The sequence below is a fragment of the Lissotriton helveticus genome, chromosome 6 (genome assembly GCF_964261635.1).
Source record: "Lissotriton helveticus chromosome 6, aLisHel1.1, whole genome shotgun sequence".
Taxonomy (NCBI): domain Eukaryota; kingdom Metazoa; phylum Chordata; class Amphibia; order Caudata; family Salamandridae; genus Lissotriton; species Lissotriton helveticus.
In genome coordinates, this window is record NC_136067.1 from 655,702,605 (window position 1) to 655,728,202 (window position 25,598).

Here is a 25,598-nt window from a genome sequence, read left to right on the forward strand (position 1 = left end):
TTGTGACTTACATCTGGGACAAGAATATTGAACTGTGGACATCTTAGAAAGTTTCGCAGGTGACCAGTAAACCCTGTACAATGTATATAGATGATTCCTTCTTAAGTTGGAAGGTTTAATTATTTTTTGGGACATAGAGAAAGAATCTGCCCATAATTTAACAGAGTTATCCGAGATCTGAAGGATAGAGGGGTCCCATAACTTAGTAATCTCCGCCTCTTGATTATCCTTATTGTTTATAAAAATTTTGTACCATTGGGCAGTCTCCCCCTTTCTTATCGTATTATTACTGATTAGGTCTAGAAGGAGGCACTCATCATCAGAATTCGAGGCTTGACTTCCCCACCAGGCCGATAATTGATAGAACTTAAATCTCGTGAGAGTTCCCCCAGTTAAGCCTACCAGCGTTTCCCATTTTAGTGCTCTTGATGTATCAAGAAGGTCCCCCCATTTGAAGAGACCCGCCCTCTTTAACGGAAGTGCTAACTGATCTGTCAAACATTCCGGAGTACCAGGGGAATCCCATATCGGGGCATATGTATGATAATAATGTATGCCTAACATCCCTCTTATTTGTAGCCAGTTATGTAAAACAGCCTTCAAAAGCTTCAATCGAACCTTTTTAAAGAATTTTTGGTCTCCAAATTTAAACGTGAAGAAATCAGCCCCGTATGGGAGATCAGACAACATGGCTCGGAAGAGTATTCAATTAGAAGTGGAGTCTAATTTGTTCGCTAGAAGTCTAAAATTTTTAAATTGAAAAGCATAGCAGTATAAAAGTAAATCTGGGAGAGCAAGGCCGCCTATTTTTAGTCCTCTCCTCAACTTCCTCCAGGCTATCCTGGGAGATTTTGTCGCCCAAATGAAGGAACCTATCCTACCCTGTAAGTTAAGAATGTCTTTCTTATTAAATGTTAAGGGGATGGAATTAAAAAGGAAGGTTACTTTTGGCAAGATAATCATTTTAACCAAGTTTACTCTACCGTAAATATTTAAAGGCAAAGAGTTCCATCTGGTTAAAAGTTTCCTAACCTCTTTTATCACTACATCCCAACTAGTTTTAGGAATTTCAACCAGTTTATGATTGAGCTGTATGCCCAAGTATCTCATCTTAGTTTTAGCTTCTGGAATAGGGACTGAGGTATTCCAACACATAATATCGGTCTTTTCCTTATTAATGCCATACCCAGAAACGATACCAAACTCCTCAGCAAGTTGGAATAATCTTGGAATTGCATCTGATGGATTTGAAGTATATAAAAGGAGATCATCTGCGTATAGAGCTGTCTTAATTATTAAATCTCCAATTTTAAAAGGGTAAATTATAGGATCCTGTCTTAGAAGACATACAAAGGGCTCAATATATATATCAAATAATAATGGAGATAAAGGACATCCTTGCCTCGTCCCTCTATGAATATTTAACCAGTCTGACAGTCCACCGTTCACCAGGATCCTGGCTCTCGGGCCCCCATATAAAGTTCTAATTCCATTGATGAAAGCTTCTGGGAAACTGAACTTCCTCATCGCTTTCCAAAGAAAGAGCCAATTCACTTGGTCGAATGCTTTGGCTGCGTCTATTGCGACGATAGCAAGAGGCTTCTTTATCTCTGTGGCGTAATCTATGGCAGCGATTACTTGGAATGTGAGCTCATTTAATTGACGGCCAGGAATGAATCCCCTCTGGTCGGGATGGATAATAGATTTTATGACATTAGCCAGTCTGGTCGCTAAAATTCCAGAATATATTTTTAAATCAGAATTCAGGAGTGAGATGGGGCGATAAGATTCTATCTTTTCCGGATCTTTATTCGGTTTAGCTATTAGTGAGATGGTAGCGTCCAACCACGAAGATGGTATTTGTTCTCCCTGAATGAAAATTCTATTGAATAGTTTCTGAATTGGAACTAGAATTTCTTCAATATTTGCTTTATAAGTCTCTATCGGGAGGCCATCGGGACCTGCAGCTTTATTCCTCGCCATCTTCTTTAGTTGGAGTCTAATCTCCCCTTCTGATATGTCCTTTACCAAAAGAGCCATGTCTGACTCTTTTAATTGTGGTAAATCATCCCAGAGTGACAGACTATCCAGCTCGTCCATTGAGCAGTTAATTTTTTCCGTATATAACTCTTGATAGAATGTTCTAGCTTCTTGCCTGATTTCATCATCTTCAACCAAAACAAGTCCAGACCCGCGTTGTATCAAAGTTTTGATGTTGTTTCTGGTTCTCTCCGACCTAGCTTTCCACGCGAGCAGGGATCCACACTTCTCTCCATATTCAAAATTACGTAATTTACTGACTTCCCATTTATCCTTGAGTAATTTTTCGGTTCTTGATCTGAAGTTCAATTGTAAGTCCACTAATTCTTTTTCCAATCTTGGTACGTTAATTCTATCATCCAGAGTGGCGGAGAGAAGCTGTTCTTCTTTTATTTTAATTAGCCTAAGCTCTTTAATATCCATTTCCTTATTAAGCTTCCTATTTATGATCATCTGGGAGCTGTATATTCCTCTTAGATAAGATTTGAATGCATCCCAAACAATATTCTCAGGAGCAGTTTCATCGTTAAATTCAAAGAATTCTATGGATTTTTCTTTGATTTTAATATTAAATGCTTCATTTAAAAGAATAGTCCTATCCAATTATCCAATGTCCACCTATATTCGGGAAAGCTCCTCTGAATATTAATATTTAATTCAACCACTGAATGGTCAGATAGACCAATCGGAATATAAAAGATAGACTCCGTGGTTGATAAGAGCGATTGATCTAATAGAAAAAAATCTATTCTGGAGAACTGGTGGTATTTTTTGCTGTAAAAAGAATATTCTTTTTTTTGTGCCATATTTAACTCTCCAGACATCTAACAATGTATAGTCTTTCATAATGTTCTTCAGGATCAAAAAAGATTTTTTTGGGCAATTGTATCTAGATTTAGAGGTACGATCTAATGTGGGATCTAATAACAAATTAAAATCCCCCCTAGCACAATAGGGATTGTATACTGGATCATATATTTTTCTAATCTCTGAAGAAAAACAGGATTATCCTCATTCGGACCATAATAAACCCCGCATAGGAATTTAACTGAACTTATTGACACCACTGCGGCTAACCACCTCCCTGACTGATCTGTGGCCCAATCATGCAGTATAATACCCTTATTGACACAAAATATTATTGCAACCCCTCTCGTTGTACCCGTTTGTTTTGAACAGAGAATCTCCTGTACCCAGTTAAGTTTAATGAATATTTTTCTACATTCATCCGCTTCCAAATGTGTTTCTTGTAATAGGATAATGGAAGCTCCAGTGTTTTTTAAATAGTGAGAAATGTTTAATTGTTTCTTGCGACTCCCTAGCCCGTTCAGGTTCCATGAAAGAATTTTAGTAGATCTTGGTTGGGCCATCATATAATCTTACTGTCCTTCTGTTATTAACTAAAAAAAAATAGTAGCCTGCTACAAGGTTTAAATTTTGAAATAAATGAAGATTTGTGACAAATGAGGACTTTTTTTTCTGATTTTCTCCCCCATCCCCCTGAACCCTTACCCCCCTCCCGCTGAGGAACCCTTCCCTCCTGATTGGCGAGATTACGCCCTAGAAGGCCCTGAACCTCCTCTGCCCTACCTCTATATATCGAAAAACAATGTCAGTCTCAAATTTCCCTTATAAGCTATGTATATACAAGTATATTTTTCCCTTTTTTTTTTTTTTTTTCCCCTCCCCCTCTTTTTTTTTTTTTTTTTATAATTTTATTCCCAGACCAATTTTTGATTCCCCCTTATTTATTTCTCATTATTATTATTATTATTATTTTTTTTTTTTTTTGTTCCTTTACCTCCCAAGAATAAACACAAACACACTCCCCTTTACCATCACTACTCCCATAGTATTCTATACTAATCTATACTAAATTAAGCTAAAGTGCCAGTTGGATCTCAGTTCAGTTGCATTATCTACTCCTTCCTCTCCTTCATCTTAGTTAGCACCGCATCCGCTTCCTCCGGGAAATGACAAGTAAACATTTTATTATTCCACATTATTTTGAGGATGGCTGGAAATTTCATTTGTACTTGTGCCCCCATTGAACGCAATTCAGGCATTCTGGAGCCGAGCTCCCACTGTCTTTGGGCTGTTTTACTACCTATGTCCGATCTGACTTGGTAGGGGTTGGCTTGAAAATGCAGAGAAGAACGCGAGAGACATCTATTGAGAATAAGCTCCTTAACACTGTAAGTTTGAAAATAGACAAGGATTTTCCTAGGCGCCTTCCGTTCTGGGTGTAGCCTGAACGGGTCCCTATGAACCCGCTGAATCTCCGCTTCCAGATTAATGTCTGGGCGATCCTTTAGGATATCATCCCGGAGGAGTTTGCACACAAAGCCCTTTATATCTTCTACTTCTGCGCCTTCCGGAATTTTAAGGATCCTCAAGTTGTTGCGTCGACACTGAGTTTCCAATCTTTCTAAGTCCATAGTTAAAGTTCGATTCTGGGCTTTCAGGGCATCTATGCCTTTAGAATTCTCTTTGGAAGACTCTGTAAGAGATGTTACTTTCACTTCCAGATCACTAGTCCTGGCGCTGATACCTTCAATTTTAGCCTCCAATAGGTCAAATCTGTCATGCAGACCCCTCTGATTTTTTTCGGAAACCTCAAATCCAGCTAGTAAGTCAGTCTTGAGTGAATGCAGTAAGGAGCCCAGTCTATCATCTGTTAAACCATTCTCCCCAGTGTCTCCCGCTGCCCCGCTCAATTGTGTGGAAAAGGTATCGTTTTCCAGACCAAATTGCAGGGATTCTGGAACATTCTTGGATGCGGATGCGGATGCGGCAATCTGATTATCCTGCATGTCATCCGATGAAATTATCCCACTTTGTTCGAGAATTTGATTAGGTAGATGTTTTACTGCCTCTCCTGTAGTACCCTGTGGGTTAGCTGTCCCCAAAATCGCATACTTATTACTCAGGGGGAAAGTAGCAAGAAGAGGGGAATCAACTATAACGTTTAGCTTATTAACCGTTTCTCCTGTGGGATTCCCCGTTCCGTGCAGCCCTTTATCCACTTCCCCATCATTTATATCATCCCTGGTATTGACTGTTTTAGGGGCCACTGCTTGTTCCATGATCTTAAAATAACTCGTTAAAGACGGAGTCCCTCTAGGCATCAAAGGTTGCTTAGGTCTCCCCCTTTTTGCACCCCCCTTCTTATTTGTCTTTAGCGGTGTAATGGGGATTGGCCCACTCCTTGCGCCTTCCACTAAATCCAAGGGGTTAAGAACCCCTTTCTTCTTAAGTTCTTGCCTGGAGCGTAGCTGATAACGGTTCTTTGCTAGACCCCCTTTCTTAGAGTCAACAGAGTCACCGATAGCCCCCTTTGAAGTCGCAACACTGTCCGATACAGGGCTCCAAGCTGATCCCCCTGTGCTGGAAGTGCTGCCTGATAATAGGGTTGTCTTTTGCATCAAAGAAACAGCTCTTTCTGGCTCCATACAACCTGCAAGATCCGGGTTAGTAGAGTTTGTCCCAGGGTGAGCCCGCCATGAAAGAACGCCTGCTCGATACCAAAAAGCGGCCCTTGAACGAAGCCATATACTATGGCAACTTACCCGCAACCAGGAGGCTTCTGTTACCTTCACCGCTTGATAAGAGTCTGCAATGAAACCTCTCTCGACCGGCCTCGCATGCCGGCTGGTTTCCTCGCTGGGGATCCGATACAGCTGCCTAGTGAGCCGCTCCTCCGTGTACCTCCGCTCACACTCTCGCATCTCCAGGTCCCGCCCTGTGCTACGCGGGGGTCCTAGTGCCTCTGTGTTTGATCCACATCCACGTCCGTGTCGCTGCAGAACTCGGGATGAAAAGCGGAGAGAGAAAAATTCTCAAAAAGGCGAAAATAACATCTTCAATAGGTAATACCTTCCATCTCACCGTTCAGTTTGCAGCCATAATCCAATAGACCGACTTTAGGCTCGTTTTAGGGCATGTTGGAGCAGAGCCTCGCAGCAGCCGCTAGCCTGCCGCCGCCATGTTCCTCCCTTGTTTTTGAAATCTTGTCTTCAACTCTCCTGTCCAAAAACACCTTGTTGGATTAAGACGTAGATATTTTCTGTCATTCTACTAACTTGTCAAATTACTTTCTGAATATGGACAAAATATTATTTTTGCATTCCAAACCCATCTATGAACACAAGTTTAGATCGTCATCATCCTATTCCTTTATATCCATAAAAGGTACAGAATGAAACATTCAGTCAAGAATACAATAAAAGTTTGTTATCAAAGGGATATCCTTAAAAAAGTTCTCACTCAAAGTTTTAATCCAAAAGTACAAGATTTTTTGTATTTCCAAATTCATAAGTTAAAAATAATTATTAAACAAGCATTGGCATAGCCAATAGGTCTCGCTTGTGGGACATTATAAGTACTTAGTTATGCAGCACAATATCCTTGGTACAACAACATCAACTGTTGCATGGCTAAACACTTTTAAGGTCCCAAAGGCGAGACCTATTGGCTATGTCAATGCTTGTTGTGTATGTTATTGGCCTCAAAATATCTGATACCCCCCTTAAGTGTTTTTGCACCAACTGATAGTGAAGTCTAGGACTTACAACGTGCCCACGCCCCCTGCTACTCACACTTAGTAATTAGGACAGCCGCAAGAGGCCACATTTCCCCCCAAAATATTACTTTTTTTTTTTTTAAGTCTGGTGGGAATTGAAAAACAAGCCAGTACAACATGGTGGGTGCTTGCAAACTCGAGATTATTTGGGGGTATTCTGGTCACTGGTCCCTTTTAATCTTCACCCTGTACTCTTTAAATTGTACATTCCTCATATAAAGTTTATAGGCAACTAGTGTTATCTGTGCAATCTTCCTGTAAAGTGATATGGGCAAGAGAACAATGTGTTTAAAAAAGTATGTCTTCAGAATGTTTAACATTTAAATATGCTTATAAAGAAACACCATTATGATACATAAGTATGTCTATCTCCAAATGACGTTCACACACCTCACCTGTCACAATTTTCTTACAATAAAGAATCTGTTTGTTTGAGCATTTGGTTTTATAAACATATTGACTTCTGGAGCAAGATCACACTTGCCTGTCTAGTATGGGGGTCATTATTTCGTTGGCCTCTAGCATTGTATGATGTACGGGGGCTCTCAGTTGGAGGGGTGAAAGTAAGGAGCGTTGTAGGCGCTCTAAACCAACAGAAAGAAGTTTGTGCCGGTGGGAAAGCTATTGTCTTTATTGCATTGGCTCAGGACAGGAACGAGTATCAGTTACAGAAGTCAGGTGTCAGACATGATCATTCTATTGATGAGACAGGACAGATTGTCGGGTGGAACTATGGAAGGTGTATCCTCACTCCTCTCTGCACTTTCTTTTTTCAGGAGAATCATAGTCACCACGGGGTAGGTAACAAGAAGTCTTTGCAGCACAGCGGGTGCCAGTAATTGACAAAATACTTAATTACACAGAAAGCGAGGTTCGATAGCCCAGTTCCAAGGGTAACAGTGCTCTCCAATAGGGCAGAGAGCCTAAAAGGATTCACATTGTGTATAAACAAAAGACATCTGCTGGGAGTGAGCATTATTCTCTCAGCTTAGCCCTGCCAGGTTCCATACATATGCGTGATAATGTCCAATCCTTGCATGGATGCAGATATATCACTGATGTGCGTTACATTAACCCGAGATGCTAAACACTTTTCAGTTCTGCAGTAGTGGCGTGCTCTGCAGTTCGTAAGGATCTGCTTGTCAACATGGAAGAAGTCTGTAAAGCTTTGCATGTGGCCTGTAAATATACAATTCTTGAGGGTTTGGGGGTCAATCTGTGCATGACAGCGGCAGAATACCCCCCTGGGTGACAGTGTGCTCTACACATCAGCACAACATGATCTCTTTTAGAAGAAGCTTCTAGAGAAACAGGGGCGGAAACGAATCATTGGCATACACAGATTAGCAATGTCAGTAAATATTTTATACCACTGGATCTGTGTCGCGCTGAAACAAGTAACCACATACCTGTTCCAATGCCCGTTGAAGTTGCCTTTTCAGCTGAGGCCATGTTACTTGTAGTATTACTTCATCGTGATATCTGGAAGCATTGCAGCAAGGCTTGAAAAGGAATATGCAAAAGCGGACGCGCAGGCCTCACGCGGCAGCAGGGGAAGGGGAGAGAGGGGGGGGCCTGCTCGATTCCCTTGTGGGCGCGAGCAGCAAGGTGCAATAATTGCTACCATATGGCGCCGCTGCTCGCTCCCACAAGGGAATCGCTAGACGTGCACGCGTTGCCGTCGGAAGCAATGCAACGTGTGCACGTTTTTACCCGCAAAGCTGTGCCGATGGCTAAAGGTCTTTTTCCAATGCAGTGCATGTGCACTGCATAGTCAAGACCTAAAAAAGAGCATCCTAAACCTAAAAAAACTGACTTTCAAAAAGTGGAGGTAATTCAAAATTGGGAAAAAGGAACCAAAACCAGAGCCCTAAAAAGGTACACTTAAGTTACACAGTCTAACTAATGTGCAGAAAATTAATCTATTTCTTTTTAAGTGCATTCAACCTGGTATGCCATATCGCCAACCAGTAACTCGCAATTGACAACACAACTCAGTCTCTAGTGTTTGTTTTACATACTCTAAGAGCTGTGTAGCCATCCCTAAAGCTAAAGACTCTGCAGAGAGAAATATTTCAATGCAGAAAAATAACAAATCTTCGGTGTCCGCAACTGTCTGGCACCCCATTGGACACAAGTTTGTGTACATAAAGTGAACATGCAGCAAGATTAGTGACCAAGTACAAATATGGTTTGTAATCTGGAATGCACCTAAACAACAAAAAGAGTCTACCAAAGTGTCTGGGGTAGCTTCACAGATTTTGGCACCTAAAACAATGTTCCCGAAAGATGTTTTTGGCTTATCTTAAGCATCTCGAGGTAATGCAGAAGGCTGTAGCCAAATGTTCTTCAGGCCCAGCTTGGATGCAAAATGTTTATATGTACAAGCGAGGGAATATTCCTAACAAAATGGCCATCTAGTATGACTCTAATACAGTCCCTATAGGGTCCTTCCTAGGTCCTCACTATATCAAATCTTAGGCAATATTGAAATGTTGTTTTTCCAACAAACTTTATTGATATTGACATTTATGGAATACATGCATGTGGAGGCATCGCTTGACATTGTCATTCGTGTATTCGCTATCTATTCATATTATACTTCTAGTAATTGCATAGATCTTATACATTTGGTTATTAATAACATAGTTCCACATTTCAACCGTCTTGTTGCGTGGTATGCACTATTCCATCGTTTAATTTATAATCACCCCTCCCTCCCCCGTAGTTGGTGCTCACTTTGACTGCTCACAGAACACAAACCGGACTTATTAAACTAAAGTAGTGATTCGTTGGTTTGAGGAGACCTATTTCTTGTGATTTATGGTTTGTAGAGATTGTTCTGGTGCTTTTACAAGTGGAAAATGCACACATTTCCACAACTACTGCCAAGTATTATTGGCATGGGTAGAGTCGGTAATGTTAACTTGAGAAAAGAGAGGAGTGTTTTTAGTGGGCCTGTATGTCTAGCACTATAAAGGATTCTAGCATGACGTTCCATTCCAATGATATTGGCTTTTTCCGCAGACCTCTGTATTCCTTCACTTTCTGCCCTCCCCCAACGGGTCACTTCTTCCCACCAGCTGTGCGTTTGGTGGAGTGGATGCTATCCATCTTTTCATTAGTAGACGCTTTGCTATCAGAAGTAATGCCAGATCTGCACATTTTGATTGCACTTTTTGGTTCTTGGGTCTGCAGTATAATCCCAGTATACAGCTTTCAGGTGTGTCCCATGTGCTCCCCCAGCAGCTTTACTTATTGTGTCTACCACTTTTGCCCAGTATAGTGAGAGGGCCGGACATGTCCATAACATATGTAATAAAATTGCATCTTGTGTCACACACCTCGGGCATTTCGCAGACACTTCTGGGTACATTTCATGTAGCCTCTGTGGTGTCAGGTGTGCTCTATGCAGTAGCATGCACTGTATGAATTTGAACCTCTTGTTGCGTGACACTTTCCTGGGGAAGGCTAATATTGCTTCTCACTCTATCTTGCAGTTCCTTGCCTAGGTCCTGCTCCCATTTGTTTCTTAATATTGAGAGGGGCACAGCTGTATGTGTGCGTATGCCTTTGTATAGCCATTTATTCAAATTTCTGCCGTTGCCCATCAAATATATGGTATATACAAGCTTGTGCGTAGGAGGTTCTGTGCTATTCAGGGACCAGTTCAGTTTGACATATAGGGTGATATGTGTGTGTATCAGGAACAATGAGTCAGGGAGGCCTTGTTCATGGACAAACTCTGGGGCATATTACCAAGGGTGGCGATAGGCAATTATCGCCGGTTTAGCGGCCGTTTTCGGCCGCTAAGCGGCGATAATTCTATCGCTCTATTAGCAAGCTGTCGCTAACTGATGTTAGCGACAGCTTTTAGGCGATAGGGAGCGGTTTGGGGCCCGCTTTGCATGTTACCGATATTTATTGCTAATGACATGCAAAGTGGGCGTACCGAACCTGTTAGCGACTGAAAGCAGTCGCTAACGTCGCTATCGCCTATTAGCAAGCCAGGCGTAGCGATGGAAATATTCCTGTTATCGCCAAAAACCAACGCCTGCTCAGACCAGTTCTTAGCCATGTTATCCAATGGGATGTGGATAACATGGCTAAGAGTATTTCGTCGCTAATGCGTGAATATCGCTGTATTCTCAGCGATATTCACGCATTTCGTCGCTATTGCTGGATATTTTAGCACAATGGAGAAAAACGTTGCTAATAGCATGTTTCCTCCACTAACATATCCAGCGATAGGCAGCGATAAAAAAATTGTCGCTAAGCCTATTTAGCGATAATTATCGCTACTTGTTGGTTATATGCCCCTCTGTGTGGTTAAGCAGCATCTTTTTTCCGAATAATGCTCCCACTGTCGTCACTCCCGCTTGTTCCCATATAAATGGTGGTTTGTCAGTATTCCAGTAGGCGTGGGAATGCCCAAGAGTGGTATGTTCTCAGCGTATGGTACTGATCATTTTGTATATTGCAGACCTTGTCTCCAATATGTAAGTGCTACATTTAGCAATAATGGCCCCTTTGGTGGAATCTTCATATGTGGGAGCAATAGTGTGTCTTGTGCAAGTGTTGTCGGTTTGTAACCTATTTCATGCAAATTGAGGTCCTACAACCCGTATGCAAACCATTGTAGTTAGCTCGCTAAACAGTATGCTTGAAAATATGGTGCACCCAAGCAACCCCCTTACGTTGGTAATTGTAGTTTCGCTAATCCCACCCGTCTGCGACCTGTTCCCCATATTAGCTCCGTTAACAGTGTGTTCAATGCAGTGAAATAGTGCTTAGGGATCACTATGGGCAAGTTGGTAAAATAGTATAACCCACGTGGGAGCATCACCATTTTTTATATTGCTATGCGCCATGCTATAGTGAGAGGGAGGGATGTCCAGAAGGAAATTTAAGAACGCAGTGATGATATTGCTTTTTGGAGATTACCCTCTGGAAGGTCCTGGGGGGTTCTGTATATTTGAATTCCAAGGTATTTGAAAATGGTTGGCGCAACCTGTAGTATTTGGCCCCATGCCGTGTGCTTGATTTGCGGGTTGCTTTTTAATACAAAACATGTGATTTATCTGTATTAGTAGTTAGTCCCGATATTTGTTCAAGCTACACAAAGGAGTTTGTGAAGCTGCAGTGGTTCTGTCGGGTAGGAGGCAATTTCTTAGCAAGTAGTATCATGAATTAAAGACAGGTAGCTTCATATATAATACCCCAGTACCAATCAGAAAATAGTCGCACACGCTTCAGTGAATTCATAGCACGCAAATTCAATGGTATTTGAACACAACGATGCAAAACAATGACTAGTAAACGTTTGCAAAAATGTTATTTTTATATGAATTGAAGTATCCACGTATATTTACATATATTCACGAATATTCAAATATTCCAAAGGCTGTCAAAGTGAGATACACTATTGAGGTGACGTGTATTATAGTGACATTGGGATTGGGTGCTCAGTGATGGTGGTGCAGTGCATATATACAAAGTGCAGTTATGTACAGGTAAGTCAAAGGGAAAAGAATGGTTAGGAAAAGCAAAGAAAACAATATCTCCGGCCAATAGCACGTTTGCTTATTGGTTTGAGCCATGAGACTTGTTAGAGCTGAGCTATATATTGTCGTCGACATTTCGACCATGAGGAGGCTCTACTAAAGTGTCATGGCGGGTCTTCTTGAGGACAGAGAGGAAGGATGACAGCCCAACATGGGGGTGGGCCCCCTTTGATGTCCCTCGTTGAGTGAATGAATACCAGAAAGGGGTTAGGCCCAATTGACAGGACCCAGGAAGGGCCTTTTTAAGTTTAGACAATTTAAAAAAAAAAATACACAGAAAGAGACTTCAAATGGACGGTATTAACATCTTTCAATAGATCCAGAAGTTCTATGGATGTGGAAACATGGTTATTGTCTAAAGAAGCATATTTAATCATGAAATACAACAGTGTGCTTACTGGTCTAAATGAAATGTCTGAACTGTCCAGAATATGACTATGTCTGATCCATACAGAGTCTAAATGTAATTTGAATTAATAAGATGCTACTTTGAAAAGTGACATAACAGCTTGGTCAGTCTGACCCTCACTTGTACATAGACCACGGAATTTTATAAATATCTGTATATGTCCATAGACAAATCATCCCAAATGCCACAGCAAGGTCAAGCAGATCGCCGCTTAAGCGACAGTAAACAGTGTTCAAACTACACTACCCGAGTCCGCAGGCTGAATTCTCCGGTGAACCGGAAGTAGCGTGAATCCATTTCCGGGACACAGTACCGGAACCCTGAGTGCGTGTAAATATATCCGAGCGAACAGCAACCAGTGTAGCTGCCATATCGAGTGGGATTTATGCCAGGTTGAAGCCACCAGTAAGACCGTGCAAGGTAAAATGCCTAGTCCCTAACAGGCACCTGCGCGGATGTACTGCCGCGTTTGGTAAATAACTAATCCGGGGTTGTGATCCTTCTAGATCGAGCATCGGAACCTTACAAATATGACTAGCCCGAGAACAAGTTGAAGGCACCAAAGCAGGTAGGGGTTCGCCGACAAATGACATTAAGACCATCGGGTGGGCGCAACAAAGCATTTGTGATACTGATATTTGATTATAATGCCACCATGTAGATTCACGCTGCACCATGAATGAGCAGGACATTAAAGAATATACACGGTTGGGCACAGAACCCCTTCAAATCGATAATACACACAAGCACCTTGCTGGCAGCATTTGGGATAAGGCGATAAAAGTCAAGACAAAAGGTAGGTCGTGCCATTTGATGAAATTGCCCTAATAGAGCCTGAAGGTTAAGAGCAGTGAAATTGAGATTATTTATCTTTTTTGTGATTGTAGATATGACCAATAAGTCTCTCAATAAGAAGCCTTGATGAAAGCCCGTAACCCGAAACACGAGGCTAGAAACGCATCGGCAGACATAATCAATTTATGCCTTTAAAACAAAAGAAATAAAATTGTCTCCTATAAATCAGGACTAGATAAACTCTTTGAGATTTAGTAATTGTTTATTGATATATGTATGCACTAAGATAAATTGATGTGTTTTTTATACATATATATATGTAATGTATATGGGTCTGATTTGTCTTACATTTTGTACATGTTGTTGATTATGAGTTTATGTGAAAGTATTTATGTTGCACATTGTCTGAATTTCGTAATGTCAAAAGATTGAGTGTTTAATTGTAATGTTGAGTACATGGTTTTCTTTGTAAAAAGAGAGAATTTCCCAAAAATAAATCAGTTAAAAACTAAATGAAGGGTAAAATAAATAACCCAAACCGCTAAAAGCACGTAGTGTGGTTTTTTGGAAAATAAATAAATAGGACTCCAGGAATATTTTTTTTGTCTAAACTTAAAAAGGCCCTGGGTCCTGTCAAATGGGCCTAACCCCTTTCTGGTATTCATTCATAGTGCAAGTTTTTACTCGCAAGGGTCTATATGAAGTGAGCCAATAAATAGGTACACATCTGTCCGGGTGAAGGCGTTGTCCTCAACGACCTTCATTAATATGTCAGAAAAGGATACTCTCTCTTTCTCAGAGGAACACATTCAAAATTTAGTTTCAGCTCCTTCTCCTTTTTCGGCTGTTTCATTAGGCACTCAAGCAAAACAACAAAGCGAGGTTGACAGTCTAACTAGGATGAGTAAAAAGAACATTAGAACTGAATTACAATTACCACCTTTTATTACAGCACTTGAGGGCTGGAACAATCCCGTGGGGATTGCAAATAAAAAACACTCCAGTCATTTTTATAGATGACCCTGAGTACAAAAAAGGATTTAGTGGTATAAGCACTAAATGTAGCCAAGACCTTATGGTCCATACAATCGAGACTGCAGCAAGGTTATGTAAAAAAGAACTAGAAGAATTGGATAGAATCACACAGGAACTAAAAGACAATCACTCGGAGTCTGAAGCGAAGTCATAGCTTGAAAAAATTGAAAAGGAAATTTTGACATTTAAAGACAATACAATCAATTATAAATCTGCAAAATGTGATAAAGACAGTAAAGCCTTTAGTCTGGAACAGGCATACCCCTATTTAAAAGAAGATTATTATACATCAGGGGAATCACGCAAAGCTCTTGTTAATTATCAGGGGCGGTCACGAAACAGATTCACGACTTTTTCGGAAACTTCATCTTCTGATTCATCTATTGACTCTGGCTCAAGATCTGGCTAACAAAGCAAACAGGGTCCTTTTTTAGACAAAAGTCACCCAAAAGGCAAAGTCAGATTCAAACAGCAACCGTGGGAGATGCGGACACAGAGACAATATTACAAGTCATAAAGAAAAGTCCCATAGTGAATCTGTCAGAAAAAGTTCTAAGCGATAGTGAAAGATCAGTCCAAGAATTAGGACTAAAGTTTGTTCCAAATAGGGTAACTGACTAAACTAAATTAAAACTGCAAACTTTGGAGTTCTGTAGAAAGATATGTCTACAGTAATTTTTTGCTGATAAGGATTATAAAGGGAATTTGGAGACAACAGGGCTGGCCAATAAATCCAAGTTTGTTCCACCTTCATATGGCATACCCAAGGCAGTGATCGCATATGAACAAGCAGTAATGTCTTCATTGACACAGCTAGAGAAGAAAGGGAAGTTTTTCCAAAGAAACATTACTATAGACCAACAAAAAGCCATTCTTGCTTTGAAAAATGACAGCACAGCAGTGATTAAGCAGGCAGATAAAGGGGGAGCCCTTGTCATCTGGCCCAGGGAAATGTATCTAAAAGAAGGTACATCTCAGGTTGAAAATAAAGAATGTTATAGAGCCATTAGCGAAGATCCCACGAGGGCAGTACAAGAACAAGTGCAGGCTCTTTTGAAAGAAGGTCTAGATGAAAGTATGCTGGTCCGAAGGAATTCGAATTTTTGTCTAAGAAATGTCCGAGGGTCCCAGTATTATACTTCCTTCTAAAATTCCACAAGAGACTTAATGAACCACCGGGACGTCCAATCGTCTTGGGGTGCGATTCAGTCCTCGAACCTATATCAAAATATGTGGATTTTTTTTAAAACCTTGCCTCGCCGATGTACAATCCCATTTGAGAGACACTACTGATTTTATTCAGAAAATAGAAGGTGTAGAATTTGATGATCAAGAGCAATGGATGGTGACCTTTGAAGTCACCTCATTATATACACAAATACCCCAGGAGGAGGCCCTGGAAGTAATTGAGCTATACTTGGAGAAAAGGGATGACCACACAGGGTCACTACTGAATTTATTCTCAGCTTGGCATCAGTGGCCTCGAAAAGGAATTATTTTAAATTTGGCAGCACATTCTTTCTCCAAACGAAGGGGGCCGCCATGGGATGTCCTTTTGCCCCAGAGATGGAGGTCCTCTTCATGGCACAGTTTGAAGCAAAATTCATTTTCAACAATAACCCATTTTCAGTAAACATAAAGCAATGGCTCCGCTTCATTGACGGTGTTTGGTGTCTTTGGTCAGGTCCCACAGAGACATTGGACCTGTTCACTGGGTGGCTAGACACCAGACATAAAGATATTAAATTCAGCCAAGCCAGAAGCAAAACGAAATTGACATGTCTTGATGATGATGTAATTCCACGAAATGGTGCCCTCACGGTAGCTTTACATCAGAAAAATACAGATAAAAATTCGATATTGCATTTTAAAAGTGCACACCCAAAAAGCTTAAAAGAAAACCTCCCGTATGGGCAACTACTACACATACATAGAAATTGTACATCTAAAACTGATTTTGACATGTTTGATGGTAAATTTTGTGACCGAATGCAACTAAGAGGATATCCCCAACATTTTTTGAAACATGCAAAAAAGCGAGCATGGTATACCCCACGTGAGACACTCTTGCAAAAGAAGAACAAACCACCTCTAAATAGACTTGTGTGTGTGTCGACTTTTGGCCCCCACACAAATAAATACAAGCAGATCATAATGCGCAATTGGCATTTACTTGAGAATCTGGAAGTTCATTTTGCTCGGCCATTATTTGCAATGAGGAAAAACAAAAGTATTGGTCAGGAGTTAGTACGATCCGATATCTTTCAAAAAGAACCAAAAAAGGACTTGCGCTCACAATGTTATGTTAATTTCGATTTATATAGCGCCAAATCACCAACAGGTCTCTTGGCGCTTGCTTTGGGAACCCGTCCTGGCTTTCCCTGCGAGATTAGCCGTACTGGGCATCCCCAAGGTGAAGACCAGGCATCCCGCCGCGGGGGGCCGTAGTGGAGATTAAGCAAGCTATTGCCCAGAGCTGCAGAGTGTGAACCCATGATTCGAGTAGGCACCGAGGTGAGAATTATCGAGTCCGTGGACATTTGGGCTCAAGACCCTGCCGCGTCGGGAATTGAACCCTGGTCCCGGGTCTGACCTCTGCATCAGGGTCTGCCTCCTCTAACCAGTGAGCCACTCTTCTCCACAATGGGGGTTGAAACCTATAGAAGGCCACCACAAATGTGGGAATTGCGTGGCATGTGAGTCCACTATGGAGGGGAATTAATTCACACATGAGAATATAAGGTGGAAACATACAGGCTTTAGTAACTGCAAGACAAGGAATGTTGTCTATGCTGTTGTGTGCCCATGTAAAAAAATGTACATAGGGAAAACCAATCAGCAGATCAATCAAAGAATACCTCAGCACCGGTCAAGAATTAAAAAGAAAGTGGTCACTGCTCCTATGGTTGATCACTTTATGAAAGAAGGGCACACAGAAAGAGACTTCAAAAGGACGGTATTAACATCTTTCAATACATCCAGAAGTTCTATGGATGTGGAAACATGGTTATTGTCTAAAGAAGCATATTTAATCATGAAATACAACAGTGTGCTTACTGGTCTAAATGAAATGTCTGAACTGTCCAGAATATGACTATGTCTGATCCATACAGAGTCTAAATGTAATTTGAATTAATAAGATGCTACTTTGAAAACTGACATAACAGCCTGGCCGGTCTGACCCTCACTTGTACATAGACCACGGAATTTTATAAATATCTGTATCTGTCCATAGACAAATCATCCCAAATGCCACAGCAAGGTCAAGCAGATCGCCGCTTAAGCAACAGTAAACAGTGTTCAAACTACACTACCCATGAGTCCGCAGGCTGAATTCTCCGGTGAACCGGAAGTAGCGTGTATCCATTTCCGGGGCACAGTACCGGAACCCTGAGTGCGTGTAAATATATCCGAGCGAACAGCAACCAGTGTAGCTGCCATATCGAGTGGGATTTATGCCAGGTTGAAGCCACCAGTAAGACCGCGCAAGGTAAGATGCCTAGTCCCTAACAGGCACCTGTGCGGATGTACGGCCGCGTTTGGCAAATAACTAATCCGGGGTTGTGATCCTTCTAGATCGAGCATCGGAACCTTACAAATATGACTAGCCCGAGAACAATTTGAAGGCACCAAAGCAGGTAGGAGTTCGCCGACAAATGACATTAAGACCATCGGGTGGGCGCAACAAAGCATTTGTGATACTGATATTTGATTATAATGCCACCATGTAGATTCACGCAGCACCATGAATGAGCAGGACATTAAAGAAAATACACGGTTGGGCACAGAACGCCTTTAAAATCGATAATACACACAAGCACCTTGCTGGCAGCATTTGGGAAAAGACGATAAAAGTCTAGACAATAGGTAGGTCGTGCCATTTGATGAAATTGCCCTAATAGAGCCTAAAGGTTAAGAGGAGTGAAATTGAGATTATTTATCTTTTTTGTTATTGTAGATACGACCAATAAGAATCTCAATAAGAAGCCCTGATGAAAGCCCGTAATCCGAAACACGAGGCTAGAAACGCGACGGCAGACATAATCAATTTATGCCTTTAAAACAAAAGAAATAAAATTGTCTCCTATAAATCAGGACTGGATACACTCTTTGAGATTTAGTAATTGTTTATTGATATATGTATGCACTAAGATAAATTGATGTGTTTTTGATACATATATATATATGTAATGTATATGGGTCTGATTTGTCTTACATTTTGTACATGTTGTTGATTATGAGTTCATGTGAAAGTATTTATGTTGCACATTGTCTGAATTTAGTAATGTCTAAAGATTGAGTGTTTAATTGTAATGTTGAGTACAGGTTTTTCTTTGGAAAACGAGAGAATTTCCCAAAAATAAATCAGTTAAAAACTAAATGAAGGGTAAAATAAATAACCCAAACCGCTAAAAGCATGTAGTGCGGTTTTTTGGAAAATAAATAAATAGTACTCCAGGTATATTTTTTTGTCTAAACTTAAAAAGGCCCTTCCTGGGTCCAGTCAATTGGGCCTAACCCCTTTCTGGTATTCATTCATTGTGCGGGTTTTTACTCACGAGGGTCTATATGACATTAGAAGTGAGCCAATAAATAGGTACACATCTGTCCGGGTGAAGGCGTTGTCCTCAACGACCTTCATTAATATGTCAGAAAAGGATACTCTCTCTTTCTCAGAGGAACACATTCAAAATTTAGTTTCAGCTCCTTCTCCTTTTTCAGCTGTTTCATTAAGCGCTCAAGCAAAACAACAAAGCGAGGTTGACAGTCTAACTAGGATGAGTAAAAAGAACATTAGAACTGAATTACAATTACCACTTTTTATTACAGCACTTGAGGGCTGGAACAATCCCGTGGGGATTGCAAATAAAAAACACTCCGGTCATTTTTATAGATGACCCTGAGTACAAAAAAGGATTTAGTGGTATAAGCACTAAATGTAGCCGAGACCTTATGGTCCATACAATCGAGACTGCAGCAAGGTTATGTAAAAAAGAACTAGAAAAATTGGATAGAATCACACAGGAACTAAAAGACAATCACTCGGAGTCTGAAGCGAAGTCATAGCTTGAAAAAATTGAAAAGGCAATTTTGACTTTTAAAGACAATACGATCAATTATAAATCTGCAAAATTTGATAAAGACAGTAAAGCCTTTAGTCTGGAACAGGCACACCCCTATTTAAAAGAAGATTATTATACATCAGGGGAATCACGCAAAGCTCTTGTTAATCATCAGGGGCAGTCACGAAACAGATTCACGACTTTTTCGGAAACTTCATCTTCTGATTCATCTATTGACTCTGACTTAAGATCTGGCCAACAAAGCAAACAGGGTCCTTTTTTAGACAAAGGTCACCCAAAAGGCAAAGCCAGATTCAAACAGCAACCGTGGGAGATGCGGACACGGAGACAATATTACAAGTCATGTAGAAAAGTCCCATAGTGAAACTGTCAGAAAAAGTTCTAAGCGATAGTGAAAGATCAGTCCAAGAATTAGGACTAAAGTTTGTTCCAAACAGGGTAACTGACTATACTAAATTAAAACTGCAAACTTTGGAGTTCTGTAGAAAGATTTGACTACAGGCATTTTTTGCTGATAAGGAATATAAAGGGAATTTGGAGACAGCAGGGCTGGCAAATAAATCCAAGTTTGTTCCACCTTCATATGGCATACCAAAGGCGGTGATCGCATATGAACAAGCAGTAATGTCTTCATTGACACAGCTAGAGAAGAAAGGGAAGTTTTTCCAAAGAAATATTACTATAGACCAACAAAAAGCCATTCTTGCTTTGAAAAATGACAGCACAGTAGTGATTAAGCAGGCAGATAAAGGGGGAGCCCTTGTCATCTGGCCCAGGGAAATGTATCTAAAAGAAGGTAAATCTCAGGTTGAAAATAGAGAATGTAATAGAGCCATTAGCGAAGATCCCACGAGGGCAATGCAAGAACAAGTTCAGGCTCTTTTGAAAGAAGGTCTAGATGAAGGTATGCTGGTCCGAAGGAATTCGAATTTTTGTCTAAGAAATGTCCTAGGGTCCCAGTATTATACTTCCTTCCAAAAATCCACAAGAGACTTAATGAACCACCGGGACGTCCAATCGTCTTGGGGTGCGATTCAGTCCTCAAACCTATATCAAAATATGTGGATGTTTTTTTAAAACCTTGCCTCGCCGATGTACAATCCCATTTGAGAGACACTATTGATTTTATTCAGAAAATAGAAGGTGTAGAATTTGATGATCAAGAGCAATGGATGGTGACCTTTGAAGTCACCTCTTTATATACACAAATACCCCAGGAGGAGGCCCTGGAAGTAATTGAGCTATACTTGGAGAAAAGGGAAAGACCACACAGGGTCACTACTGAATTTATTCTCAGCTTGGCATCAGTGGCCTCGAAAAGGAATTATTTTCAATTTGGCAGCACATTCTTTCTCCAAACGAAGGGGACCGCCATGGGATGTCCTTTTGCCCCAGAGATGGAGGTCCTCTTCCTGGCACAGTTTGAAGCAAAATTCATTTTCAACAATAACCCATTTTCAGTAAACATAAAGCAATGGCTCCGCTTCATTGACGACGTTTGGTGTCTTTGGTCAGGTCCACAGAGACATTGGACCTGTCACTGGGTGGCTAGACACCAGACATAAAGATATTAAATTCAGCCAAGCCAGAAGCAAAACAAAATTGACATTTCTTGATGATGATGATGTAATTCCACGAAATGGTGCCCTCACGGTAGCTTTACATCAGAAAGATACAGATAAAAATTCGATATTGCATTTTAAAAGTGCACACCCAAAAAGCTTAAAAGAAAACCTCCCGTATGGGCAACTACTACACATACGTAGAAATTGTACATCTAAAACTGATTTTGACATGTTTGATGGTAAATTTTGTGACCGAATGCAACTAAGAGGATATCCCGAAAATTTTTTAAAACATGCAAAAAAGCGAGCATGGTATACCCCACGTGAGACACTCTTGCAAAAGAAGAACAAACCACTACTAAATAGACTGGTGTGTGTGTCGACTTTTTGCCCACACACAAATAAATACAAGTAGATCATAATGGGCAATTGGCATTTACTTGAGAATCTGGAAGTTCATTTTGCTCGGCCATTATTTGCAATGAGGAAAAACAAAAGTATTGGTCAGGAGTTAGTACGATCCGATATCTTTCAAAAAGAACCAAAAAAGGACTTGCGCTCACAATGGGGGTTGAAACCTATAGAAGGCCACCACAAATGTGGGAATTGCGTGGCATGTGAGTCCACTATGGAGGGGAATGAGTTCACACATGAGAATATAAGGTGGAAACATACAGGCTTTAGTAACTGCAAGACAAGGAATGTTGTCTATGCTGTTGTGTGCCCATGTAAAAAAATTTACATAGGGAAAACCAATCAGCAGATCAATCAAAGAATAACTCAGCACCGGTCAAGAATTAAAAAGAAAGTGGTCACTGCTCCTATGGTTGATCACTTTATGAAAGAAGGGCACACAGAAAGAGACTTCAAATGGACGGTATTAACATCTTTCAATACATCCAGAAGTTCTATGGATGTGGAAACATGGTTATTGTCTAAAGAAGCATATTTAATCATGAAATACAACAGTGTGCTTACTGGTCTAAATGAAATGTCTGAACTGTCCAGAATATGACTATGTCTGATCCATACAGAGTCTAAATGTAATTTGAATTAATAAGATGCTACTTTGAAAACTGACATAACAGCCTGGCCGGTCTGACCCTCACTTGTACATATGTACATGTATTTATATAGCGCAAATCACCGACCCGGTATCTAAGCGCTTGCTTAGGGAACCCGTCCTGGTATTCCCCTGTGAGATACCCCGGCAGGGTATCCACAAGGTGAAAGCCAGGCATCCCACCGCGAGTGGCCGTAGTGGAGATTAAGCAAGCTATTGCCCAGAGTCGCAGAGTGTGACCCCGTGAGTCGAGTAGGCACCGGAGCGAGAATTGTCGAGTCCGTGGAATTTTTGAGCCCGAGACCCGCCAAAGCGGGGAATCGAACCCTGGTCCACGGCCGATCTCAGCTTCCGGGTCTGCCGCCTCTAACCACTGAGCCACGCTTCTCCACTTACATAGACCACGGAATTTTATAAATATCTGTATATGTCCATAGACAAATCATCCCAAATGCCACAGCAAGGTCAAGCAGATCGCCGCTTAAGCGACAGTAAACAGTGTTCAAACTACACTACCCATGAGTCCGCAGGCTGAATTCTCCGGTTAACCTGAAGTAGCGTGAATCCATTTCCCGGGCACAGTAACGGAACCCTGAGTGCGTGTAAATATATCAGAGCGAACAGCAACCAGTGTAGCTGCCATATCGAGTGGGATTTATGCCAGGTTGAAGCCACCAGTAAGACCGTGCAAGGTAAGATGCCTAGTCCCTAACAGGCACCTGTGTGGATGTACGGCCGAGTTTGGTAAATAACTAATCCGGGGTTGTGATCCTTCTAGATCGAGCATCGGAACCTTACAAATATGACTAGCCCGAGAACAATTTGAAGGCACCAAATCAGGTAGGCGTTCGCCGACAAATGACATTAAGACCATCGGGTGGGCGCAACAAAGCATTTGTGATACTGATATTTGATTATAATGCCACCATGTAGATTCACGCTGCACCATGAATGAGCAGGACATTAAAGAAAATACACGGTTGGGCACAGAACGCCTTTAAAATCGATAATACACACAAGCACCTTGCTGTCAGCATTTGGGAAAAGACGATAAAAGTCTAGACAATAGGTAGGTCGTGCCATTTGATGAAATTGCCCTAATAGAGCCTGAAGGTTAAGAGGAGTGAAATTGAGATTATTTATCTTTTTTGTTATTGTAGATATGACCAATAAGAATCTCAATAAGAAGCCCTGATGAAAGCCCGTAACCCGAAACACGAGGCTAGAAACGCGACGGCAGACATAATCAATTTATGCCTTTAAAACAAAAGAAATAAAATTGTCTCCTATAAATCAGGACTGGATACACTCTTTGAGATTCAGTAATTGTTTATTGATATATGTATGCACTAAGATAAATTGATGTGTTTTTGATACATATATATATATGTAATGTATATGGGTCTGATTTGTCTTACATTTTGTACATGTTGTTGATTATGAGTTTATGTGAAAGTATTTATGTTGCACATTGTCTGAATTTAGTAATGTCTAAAGATTGAGTGTTTAATTGTAATGTTGAGTACATGTTTTTCTTTGGAAAAAGAGAGAATTTCCAAAAAATAAATCAGTTAAAAACTAAATGAAGGGTAACATAAATAACCCAAACCGCTAAAAGCACGTAGTGTGTTTTTTTGGAAAATAAATAAATAGGCCTCGTTGAGTGAAGGCAGCCAATGAATCTGCAGAAAGTCAGGAAAGCACAAGGGTATAGATGTACTTCAATGGTTAGGGACTTGGAAATCTAAGTATTGGAGATCATGGGCTGTTATACAGAAAATCAGCCGGTTGGTAGACACAAACTAAATGAGGTCCACAGGGTGAGCCAGGCAATAGTCCTAGACATCACCGCACGCTACGTGGCAGTCTTCACAAAGGCGTTGGCTATGAGGCTGTTGTATTCTTGCAGATTTCTGACGTATAAGATAATGTCATCTGCATAGAGAGACAATGCCTGTGTGTTTGCACCTGTTCAGATTCCCCAATCTGGAGCCTCTTTGCGAAGTCTCAGTGCTAGAGGTTCCAATGCTAGCAAAAACAAAATCGGAGCTAAGGGACATCCTTGCCTAGTGCCTCTGAGCACAGGGTGGGTATGAGATATGTGCCTCTCTGTACGTGCTCCCGCCGTCGGTGTTGTATACAATAATTTAACCCATTTTAGATAGTTAGAGGGAATGCCAAACTTACTAATGGCTGCTAACATGTAGGTCCAGCTTACTGTGTTGAATGCCTGGCTTAAATCTAGGGAAATCCACCCAGCCCATTTAAGCTCACTGGGGGTTACATCCATAACGTGATATCGTCTCTGTACATGTAAGGGCGTATTGTGTCCTGGTATGAATCTGCACTGGTCTATGTGAATCAGTCTCGGCAACAATGGGAGCAGACCACGCTAGTAATTCACTTAAAATGTTATATTCCATATTCAATAAGAATAGGGGCCGGTATCCAGTAACATCTTTAGGGTCTCTGCCAGGTTTTGTAAGTGAGGTCACAGCGCCTGCATCTTAGTGTCAGGTAGGTTGACAATTTGCAAGGCTGTTTGATATAATTGCTCCAGGTGGGGAACCAGTTGGGCTGAGAAAGTGGCATAAAACTCTACCTTTTTGATCTGTCTCTAATAATTGTGGAAAATTGAGAATGTTCAAAAAATTGTCTATTTCTTGGTTTCCCGGCTCTGGGGGCATCGTATGGCTATTCATAATAACTACAGAATGCAGCATTGATCTTTTTCTGTGTGTTAACAGTTGCCTTGTTTGGTGTGTTAACTTCTAATAGGGGGGTTGAAGGTGGAGCATTAAGTATTATCTACAGCAGTGGAGTTCCTTCTCTATTCGCCTCTGTGTGGATCCTCTGTGTAATATGCTTGATAGCCTACATTACGGAGCCGCTCTCGCAAGTCTGCATAGTCAATACGTGCCGTTTTGAGTTCTTTTGCTTTTTCAGGGTCATTCAAGGACGCTTGTTCTAGAGTCCCAAGTTTCTCCTCAACCCGTTTCAGCTTGTTATGAACTGTTTGCCATGCTCCCACTATCGCACTAATGGATACCCCTCTGACAACCGTTTTAAACGCTTCACATTCGATCTATCGGGAAGAGGGTGTGTCAGTGTTTTGTGTGGAATAATTACTTATGGTCATGGCCAGTGTGTCTTGGAATACAGCGTCTTCTAGAGCATGCAGGTTTAATCTCCATGTGGGGACCCGAGAAGGAATTCACCTCCAAGTCAGAGTAAGTTCCAATGAGTTATGGTTGGAAACCATCTTTCCCAGATATGGAGTTTGTGTGACTTGTGAAATAAGGTTACTAGAACAGAATATGTAGTCTAGGTGTGTATGTAGTGCTTGTGGTGGGGAGTAGTATGAGTACCTTCGGAGGCCCCCATGCTTGTTGTGCTATGCATCAATCAGTTCCAAGCCATGCACCCAAGTGCAGAGAGCTTTGGCTTGCCGAGCAGCTGCT

General features: G+C 41.1%; 2 long non-coding RNA genes across 2 annotated transcripts; both read left to right on the plus strand.

The window, feature by feature from the left end:
• The first annotated feature begins 12,903 nt into the window (after positions 1–12,903).
• LOC144762842 (uncharacterized) lies at positions 12,904–23,754 on the plus strand. Its single transcript, XR_013596152.1, has 6 exons — positions 12,904–13,015; positions 13,102–13,163; positions 13,257–13,391; positions 18,384–22,193; positions 22,538–22,596; positions 23,128–23,754. It is a non-coding gene; the product is annotated as an uncharacterized LOC144762842 (long non-coding RNA).
• Positions 17,832–18,356, plus strand: LOC144762843 (uncharacterized). Its single transcript, XR_013596153.1, has 3 exons — positions 17,832–17,915; positions 18,002–18,063; positions 18,157–18,356. It is a non-coding gene; the product is annotated as an uncharacterized LOC144762843 (long non-coding RNA).
• Positions 23,755–25,598: the final 1,844 nt, after the last annotated feature.